At 47.4% G+C, this 10,000-nt stretch overlaps 1 protein-coding gene across 1 annotated transcript in view; it reads left to right on the forward strand.

Moving 5' to 3' along the window:
- Nucleotides 1-8,271: 8,271 nt before the first annotated feature.
- LOC138194674 (monocarboxylate transporter 1-like) overlaps nucleotides 8,272-10,000 on the forward strand; it is a 27,355-nt gene continuing 25,626 nt past the window's right edge. The window contains exon 1 of the mRNA XM_069143586.1: nucleotides 8,272-8,403. The gene's annotated coding sequence lies outside the window, so the exon portion shown is untranslated. The remainder of the gene's footprint in view (nucleotides 8,404-10,000) is intronic.

The following is a 10,000-nucleotide window of genomic DNA, read 5'->3' on the forward strand; positions in this document are numbered from 1 at the left end:
GATAGATAATAGATAGATAGATAGATAATAGATAGATAGATAGATAGATAATAGATAGATAGATAGATAATAGATAGATAGATAGATAATAGATAGATAGATAGATAGATAATAGATAGATAGATAGATAGATAGATAGATAGATAGATAGATAGATAGATAGATAGATAGATAGATAGATAGATAGATAGATACAGGAAAGCAATAAAACAACAGTAAAATATTAAATATAAAAATACACAGTATATACAATAAATAGAATAAAATAAAATAGAATAATTAAATTAAATTAAAACTAACTAAACAATAGTGCAAAGATTTAAACAAACAAGAAAACAGACAACCAACATTATTATTGTTGTGATGGATTTTGCCTGACAGGAATTATTGTACAGATGATTCATAAAACAACCTTCTCCACTTCTCCATCAGGAGGCTGTAGCTCAGATGGTAGAGTGGGTTGAACACTAATCAGAAGGTTGGTGGTTCGATCCCCAGCTCCTCCTGTCCACGTGTCCTTGAGCAAGACACTGAATCCTAAGTTGCTCCCGATACAACATCAGTGTCTTAATGTTCTCCCGATGTTGTACCATCGGTGTTTGAATGTTGTACCATCGGTGTGTGAATGTTCTCCTGATGTTGTACCATCGGTGTTTGAATGTTGTACCATCGGTGTGTGAATGTTCTCCTGATGGTGAACCATCGGTGTGTGAATGTTCTCCCGATGTTGTACTATCGGTGTTTGAATGTTGTACCATCGGTGTCTTAATGTTCTCCCGATGGTGAACCATCGGTGTCTTAATGTTCTCCTGATGGTGAACCATCGGTGTGTGAATGTTCTCCCGATGGCAGCACCCTGCATGGTGATCTGTCTCATTAGTGTGTGAATGGATGAATGGAAATCATGTTAAAGAGCTTTGAGACCGAAAGGTGATAAAACTATACAAGTACAGACCAAGAATGAAACATTCCCATAACAGGCCACTTTCTTTGTCCACCTGTAAGAGACGGTTTGGTGTTAAAAGACAGGTTGTCCTCGTCCCCGCCGGAGACACATTACAGCTCAGAGACTGACTCACCGTCTTGTCTCGACACGAAGTGTTACGTCACGTTTCCTGTTCAGTCACCTGATTCTTTTCTGTCCAAGTTGTTTTTCATGATTTCACACCTGAACGTCAACACACACACACACACACACACACACACACTGATCAGGTGACAGAAGGTGCAGAGATTCAATTAACCCTAATTTTAATTGAGAGGTCAGAGGTCAGGGTTTATTTACTTCAAATGCTTTAAATACAACTCCTTTAATCAGATATTATGAGAAAAGATTTAAAAAAAAATTAAATAATTTGTACTGAATAGTGAGAAAAAGCCAGAGGGAACAGAGATTAATACCAAAAAAGACAATTATAGATAACAAACAAGCCAAAAGAAGCAGATAACTAAATAAGAATATCATAATTACCTAATCAATATACATTGAAACTAATAAATTTTTGAAAAGGTTTAATAAAATCACTTGTTAACCAGAAATGTACAGTATAATTATTTAAAAGTAATTGTTTTGACCAGTTTAGTCCAGCAGGGGGCAACAAAATGAAAGTTTATAGAGATCTAATTATGCATTGTTCCTATTGGACCACTAGATGGCGAACAACAACCACAATGATCTGTCTATCTATCTATCTGGCTGTAGGTCCGTCCACATACCGACCTCCATACTTACATAACAACGTGTCCAGCAGCTGTACTATATTTAGTACGTTTGGTCTCAGAATCACAGCAGGAGAGTTTTAACACAAACAAAACATCACTAACTTTAATTTAAATGAACTTTAACCTTTTAAAGAAGAATTTCAGTAGTTTTTAATTAATCAATCAATAGTTTATTTATCCATCGTGGAGTCTTTCATGGCATTAACAACACTTTTCACCAGCCAGCACACGATACAACATGCAATCCTTTGTGCAATGCATTATGGGAGATTTGTGTGCGTCAACAGCTCCCTATTTAGTCTGCATACTCCAGGTGACCACATTCTTTCCTATGAGGGGGCCAAAAATACATGTTCATGTTATGTTGTGTTACATTTGATTATTTTATATAAAATTATAAAATTGCAGGATGATCAAAACACTTCTTTAATCTGCGTTAGTCATTTTATTATTTTGCAGAAAAAATGGTCAGAAACAGTCGTCCTGACAGTTTTTATGGAAATGAAAAATGAGGCCGATGCAGAAGTGTCTTACCACTGAAACACACACACACACACACACATACACACACACACACACACACACACACACACACACACACAACTGACCTTCCTGTAGGTGTTTTCCTCTCTTGTCTCCTCTGCTCGTAAACTTAAATCATATCCGGCTTGCAAGCGTGTCAGAAACAACACGCACATGTGAGCGACCCGTTAACACCAACATGTACAGTCACAAAGACAGAAGGACAGAAGGACAGAAGGACAGAAGGACACTGTTCACTGGAGCGGACCAATACTATCAACCACATATTCATTTATCACAAATATTTCTACTCAGCTTTATTTTCATATCAAACTATATTTTTATGTATTTATTTAGCTTTATTTACATTTCAAATTATATATTGTTTATTTATTCAGCTTGATTTTTATATTACATTTTTTGATTTTTAGTTATTTAGCTTTATTTTTTATACTAAATTATATTTGTATTTGTTTATTTAGCTTTATTTACACAGCACCTTTCACCCACCAGATAGCTCTATGTTTATTTTTCAGCTGTAAAATGTCCCTCACCGTACAGATATTGATCATTTTAACAACCAGATTTAAGGGATTTTTGTACAGATTATTGGTTTATGTGTAAAACAAAACAAATATAAAACCAATATATTGTATCCGCTGTAAAATAATCATGTATCTGCACCAAAAATCCATTAAAAATCAGGTTCTATTAAAAGTTTCTGCTGGTTTACATTAAATTTCCTCATAAAACAAATTCTGATGTGTTTTGATTTATGATTAAAGGTCATAAATATTTTTTAAAGATTTATTTTCTCTCGTTAGAAGATTAAATTACATTTACAAACTTTCAAAGAAGATGAAGTCAAATAAAAACCTAAATATATTAAACATAATTCTCTGATTGGCTGTTAAACACCGCAGGAAACAGTCATACCACCGAGAACTCCGCCAAAATAAAACAGCACATGAAACATTTCTGTGACGGCTGCACGTATAAATAAAAGTGGGCCAATAAAAACGAAATCAAATGTTTTTTAAAACTCTGATCAGCAATCAGCCACCAGGACGCATGAAGCTGTTGTCTTTCATAAAACCTGCTGAGAATGAAAAACGGCTTCAGCGATGGGAACGTTTTCCCTCATTCTGGGAATAAATTGGAAAACGGTTGTCACTCAAAGCTTTAAGCCTTCATGCTGAAGAGCTGTTTTGTGTCTGACAGAAATGTAGAAATGTAGAAATGTAGAAATGTAAGAGTTGTGCATGAACATGAACGAAGTAAAAACGGGGACAAAGGTAGGAAGGTCTTTGTAAATGGACGGTGACGATCTGTCTGTAGGACAAAGGTGATGAAGCAGAGTTCAAGCTGTGAAGTGGGTGAGATAAACAGGTCGATGCTGAATAGTTGACGTCAGCGCGGTCAGCTGGTTGGATGAGTTGACGTCAGCGCGGTCAGCTGGTTGGATGAGTTGACGTCAGCGCGGTCAGCTGGTTGGACGAGCTGACGTCAGCGCGGTCAGCTGGTTGGACGAGCTGACGTCAGCGCGGTCAGCTGGTTGGACGAGCTGACGTCAGCGCGGTCAGCTGGTTGGACGAGTTGACGTCAGCGCGGTCAGCTGGTTGGACGAGTTGACGTCAGCGCGGTCAGCTGGTTGGACGAGTTGACGTCAGCGCGGTCAGCTGGTTGGATGAGTTGACGTCAGCGCGGTCAGCTGGTTGGACGAGCTGACGTCAGCGCGGTCAGCTGGTTGGACGAGCTGACGTCAGCGCGGTCAGCTGGTTGGACGAGTTGACGTCAGCGCGGTCAGCTGGTTGGACGAGTTGACGTCAGCGCGGTCAGCTGGTTGGACGAGTTGACGTCAGCGCGGTCAGCTGGTTGGACGAGTTGACGTCAGCGCGGTCAGCTGGTTGGACGAGGTGACGTCAGCGCGGTCAGCTGGTTGGACGAGCTGACGTCAGCGCGGTCAGCTGGTTGGAGGAGTTGACGTCAGCGCGGTCAGCTGGTTGGACGAGCTGACGTCAGCGCGGTCAGCTGGTTGGACGAGGTGACGTCAGCGCGGTCAGCTGGTTGGACGAGTTGACGTCAGCGCGGTCAGCTGGTTGGACGAGCTGACGTCAGCGCGGTCAGCTGGTTGGACGAGTTGACGTCAGCGCGGTCAGCTGGTTGGACGAGCTGACGTCAGCGCGGTCAGCTGGTTGGACGAGGTGACGTCAGCGCGGTCAGCTGGTTGGACGAGCTGACGTCAGCGCGGTCAGCTGGTTGGACGAGGTGACGTCAGCGCGGTCAGCTGGTTGGACGAGTTGACGTCAGCGCGGTCAGCTGGTTGGACGAGTTGACGTCAGCGCGGTCAGCTGGTTGGACGAGTTGACGTCAGCGCGGTCAGCTGGTTGGACGAGTTGACGTCAGCGCGGTCAGCTGGTTGGACGAGCTGACGTCAGCGCGGTCAGCTGGTTGGACGAGCTGACGTCAGCGCGGTCAGCTGGTTGGACGAGTTGACGTCAGCGCGGTCAGCTGGTTGGACGAGGTGACGTCAGCGCGGTCAGCTGGTTGGACGAGTTGACGTCAGCGCGGTCAGCTGGTTGGAAGAGCTGACGTCAGCGCGGTCAGCTGGTTGGACGAGCTGACGTCAGCGCGGTCAGCTGGTTGGACGAGGTGACGTCAGCGCGGTCAGCTGGTTGGACGAGCTGACGTCAGCGCGGTCAGCTGGTTGGACGAGTTGACGTCAGCGCGGTCAGCTGGTTGGACGAGCTGACGTCAGCCGCGGTCAGCTGGTTGGACGAGTTGACGTCAGCGCGGTCAGCTGGTTGGACGAGGTTGACGTCAGCGCGGTCAGCTGGTTGGACGAGTTGACGTCAGCGCGGTCAGCTGGTTGGACGAGTTGACGTCAGCGCGGTCAGCTGGTTGGACGAGTTGACGTCAGCGCGGTCAGCTGGTTGGACGAGTTGACGTCAGCGCGGTCAGCTGGTTGGACGAGTTGACGTCAGCGCGGTCAGCTGGTTGGACGAGCTGACGTCAGCGCGGTCAGCTGGTTGGACGAGCTGACGTCAGCGCGGTCAGCTGGTTGGACGAGCTGACGTCAGCGCGGTCAGCTGGTTGGACGAGTTGACGTCAGCGCGGTCAGCTGGTTGGACGAGTTGACGTCAGCGCGGTCAGCTGGTTGGACGAGTTGACGTCAGCGCGGTCAGCTGGTTGGACGAGCTGACGTCAGCGCGGTCAGCTGGTTGGACGAGTTGACGTCAGCGCGGTCAGCTGGTTGGACGAGTTGACGTCAGCGCGGTCAGCTGGTTGGACGAGTTGACGTCAGCGCGGTCAGCTGGTTGGACGAGTTGACGTCAGCGCGGTCAGCTGGTTGGACGAGCTGACGTCAGCGCGGTCAGCTGGTTGGACGAGCTGACGTCAGCGCGGTCAGCTGGTTGGACGAGTTGACGTCAGCGCGGTCAGCTGGTTGGACGAGTTGACGTCAGCGCGGTCAGCTGGTTGGACGAGTTGACGTCAGCGCGGTCAGCTGGTTGGACGAGTTGACGTCAGCGCGGTCAGCTGGTTGGACGAGCTGACGTCAGCGCGGTCAGCTGGTTGGATGAGCTGCAGGACGTTCGCCACGTTTTGTGGTGGTATTTCAAACTTTGTCATATTTGAGGGTGAAATGACGAAATAAGAACAAATCTAAACTCAAATTGTGATTTATTAAAGATATCCGACCTGTTGTACTTTATATTCTCAGCTGGAGTCGAACTACTTCAGGTGGTTGAGCTTTAAAAGGTCCTCCGGTGAGCCCTGATTTCTGTCCTGCTGTAAAAGCAACACGAGTTTAACATTTGTGGTGTTTAGATTGTTTATTTCTTTATTTTCTGGCACCGTTAGCGTCCCGTTAGCCTCCAGCTGTTGGTGTTAGCACATGTTAGCACGTTATCACGCTGAACCAGGTTAGCATTACATCTGCTACATATTAGCATGTTAGCATTGTTACCGTGAGCACGTGTTGATGTTAGCAGTTAGCTCACTAGCATGGCTGTTCTTTTGTCAGCGTTAAAGCAGGAGGAAGGAGTCGAGGAAGGAGACGAGGAAGGAGACGAGGAAGGAGTCGAGGCAACGGGCCGGACGGAGTCTCAGCTTGATGCTTCACGTTTGAAACGTGTTCGTGTTCACGTTTGAACACTCACCTGTAATTCACCACCTGACCCGTCAGGCTCCACGTGACCTCGAGGCCGACCTCTAGTGGCAGTCGGTGGTATTGCAGTTTCAGGCTTCAGGCCGTCGGCCTCGTGTTTTCAGACCCAGAAGTTGCACTTCTCTGTCCGGTCTGTTTGTGACGTCACGCTGACGTCGGCGGGGAGTCACCGGAGATGAACGCCAGAGAAACAGTGGACTCTGCACATCGGCAGCTTTTTGATGGTCTCAAAGTTTGTGTTGTAAAAAGAAGCGTCTCATGAAGAGCTGGATGACGGAGACGCTCGGAGACGCTCGGAGACGCTCTGAGGTGGAGACAGAAGCTTATGAAAGCAGAAAGACATCCATGTTTTTACAGCAGCAGGACAACCGTCTCTGAAACTAACATCTGCTTCTCCTCCTGCGCCCCCCCCCGCCCCCCCATGTCTTTGTCCCCCCCACCCCCCATGTCTTTGTCCCCCCCACCGTCTGGATTAGTGAGGTCGGGGGTGAATCAACAGAACAGGAGGAGTTTCTCTGGTTGAAGGAGTTTAGATCTCAGATGTGAAAATCTCCCGCCGACCTCGTTTCTTCCTCCTCGTGAGCAGAATATTATTCATATTATGAATCTTCTGATTCGGAGGCCGTCACATCGCCGAGCCAAACGCATCCTCACGGCTGGAAGCTTCTGACAGGATGAAGATAATTACTCCAAAGCGAGCTGGACGAGAGAGAAAGATTCAGACTCGAAGGGAAACCGTTCTGAGTGTCGTCCATCACGTTTACTGTTCATCACATTCACTGATGTTACAGGACTGTTCCTCCATCATGGTTCTCCATCAGAACCATGATGTCCAGGATCATGATGTCCAGGACCGTGATGTCCAGGATCATGATGTCCAGGACCGTGATGTCCAGGACCGTGATGTCCAGGACCGTGATGTCCAGGACCATGATGTCCAGGACCGTGATGTCCAGGATCGTGATGTCCAGGACCGTGATGTCCAGGACCATGATGTCCAGGACCGTGATGTCCAGGATCATGATGTCCAGGATCATGATGTCCAGGATCGTGATGTCCAGGACCATGATGTCCAGGACCATGATGTCCAGGACCATGATGTCCAGGACCGTGATGTCCAGGACCATGATGTCCAGGACCGTGATGTCCAGGATCGTGATGTCCAGGACCGTGATGTCCAGGACCATGATGTCCAGGACCGTGATGTCCAGGATCATGATGTCCAGGACCATGATGTCCAGGACCATGATGTCCAGGACCATGATGTCCAGGATCATGATGTCCAGGATCATGATGTCCAGGATCATGATGTCCAGGACCACAGGACCTCGGGAGCTGCAGATATCACGCAATCCAGCTAAATACTTTAAAAGAAGCTTTTGAACTCTTTTAGCCTCAACCAGCTGCACCTGAAGCTCTGTTACACTCATTATTGGGCCTTTTACTCTTTTCTATACTTTAACTCTAGTTTACTTTACTTTTATTAATGTGCTGTCTTGTATTATATTTGATCTGTTATCATGCATTTGGTTTATTTTTTTTTACATTTAACATGTTGGTATGTTAAATCTGTTTTTATCTTGTGCTGTAAAGCATGTTCTGCTGTATTTCTTGTATGAAACAAACAAAGTTATTATTATTATTATTATTATTATTATTATTATTATTATTATTATTATTGCATTAACTTGTTAGAAACACCTTCAGATGATGAAGCAACGTTGGCACATTGAATAAAGAAAACTTATTGGTCAGATCAGAGCTGTCAGTCAAACATCAACCGTTGAGGCGGGTTGAGCTGGCCCCGCCCACTGCACGCACGTGCGTTTCGTCAGATTCCTCCGCTTGCGAGAGGTCTCTCGTGCGCATGCGTTCGGGATTGTAACGCCATCACCACCATCCAGAAGTTGTTCTCTGAGGTCGGTGCTACCGGGAGCTGCTGCCGAACCAACGTGCTCTCACCGGGGCGACTCACACCGACCAACCCCGCGGTGAGTGACCGTGTGTGTGTGTGTGTGTGTGTGTGTGTGTGTGTGTGACCGTGTGTGTGTGTGTGTGTGTGTGTGTGTGTGTGTGTGTGTGTGGCCGTGTGTGTGTGTGTGTGTGTGTGTGTGTGTGTGTGTGTGGCCGTGTGTGTGTGTGTGTGTGTGTGTGTGACCGTGTGTGTGTGTGTGTGTGTGTGTGTGTGTGTGTGTGTGGCTGAATTTAACGGCTCGTTGTTTCTCTTCTCATCTCGGGCTAACGGTGATTAGCTCGATGCTGGAGCAGCTGATCTTCCGTTATTAGATCCGTTAACCGGTTTTATGGGACCGATTTGAACCGACGCGGTTTCATTCAGTGTGTGCGTGATGCGCCTCGTGCGCTATTTTTAACATCCACATGTGAAAGTCAGAGACGCGGAGCTGTTGGACATGATGGACACATGATGGACACATGACGTCATCATGACCCGTCCTCATGTACCGGGTGGGGGGAGGAAGGGGGGCGGGCAGACGGTAGGTGTCGGTGCCGTGACCTCCGGGAGAGTCGATGTCTACCTGCAGGTCGACCTCCTGGGGTTTACTCTGTGACCTCTGACCTCTCTGGAGGACCAACAGTGAATCAATATATATATATTATATATATATTATATATATACATACATATATATATATATATATATATATATATATATATATATATATATATATATAATAATATATATATATAATATATATATATATATTATATATATATGACTGAGTGTCCTACATAGAAACACAGTCCTGTTTTATGGCCTCTGGTTTTCATTATTTGAACTTTGTTTACAGAAAACATGTCAATCACGCTGTAAATACAAGAGTTCCCATCAGCCTCCGTTTAGAAACCAGGTCCAACACAAACATTGTTGCAGGAGGTTTGTAAGAAGATGTCTCTCACCGACAAGCAGCAACGTCCTTAACTCCTCCTCCGCCCAGCTCCTCCTCCGTCCAGCTCCTCCTCCGTCCATCTCCTCCTCCGTCCAGCTCTTCCACCGTCCATCTCCTCCTCCGTCCAGCTCCTCCACCGTCCAGCTCCTCCTCCATCCAGCTCCTCCACCGTCCATCTCCTCCTCCGTCCAGCTCCTCCTCCATCCAGCTCCTCCACCGTCCATCTCCTCCACCGTCCATCTCCTCCACCGTCCAGCTCCTCCTCCGTCTAGCTCCTCCTCCGTCCAGCTCCTCCTCCGTCCAGCTCCTCCTCCATCCAGCTCTTCCACCGTCCATCTCCTCCTCCGTCCAGCTCCTCCACCGTCCAGCTCCTCCTCCATCCAGCTCCTCCACCGTCCATCTCCTCCTCCGTCCAGCTCCTCCTCCATCCAGCTCCTCCACCGTCCATCTCCTCCACCGTCCATCTCCTCCACCGTCCAGCTCCTCCTCCGTCTAGCTCCTCCTCCGTCCATCTCCTCCTCTGTCCAGCTCCTCCACCGTCCAGCTCCTCCTCCATCCAGCTCCTCCACCGTCCATCTCCTCCTCCGTCCAGCTCCTCCTCCATCCAGCTCCTCCACCGTCCATCTCCTCCACCGTCCAGCTCCTCCACCGTCCATCTCCTCCACCGTCCAGCTCCTCC

This window comes from Embiotoca jacksoni, unplaced genomic scaffold, assembly GCF_022577435.1.
Source record: "Embiotoca jacksoni isolate LCO1_2020_lvr unplaced genomic scaffold, fEmbJac1.0.p SCAF_111, whole genome shotgun sequence".
NCBI classification, from domain to species: domain Eukaryota; kingdom Metazoa; phylum Chordata; class Actinopteri; family Embiotocidae; genus Embiotoca; species Embiotoca jacksoni.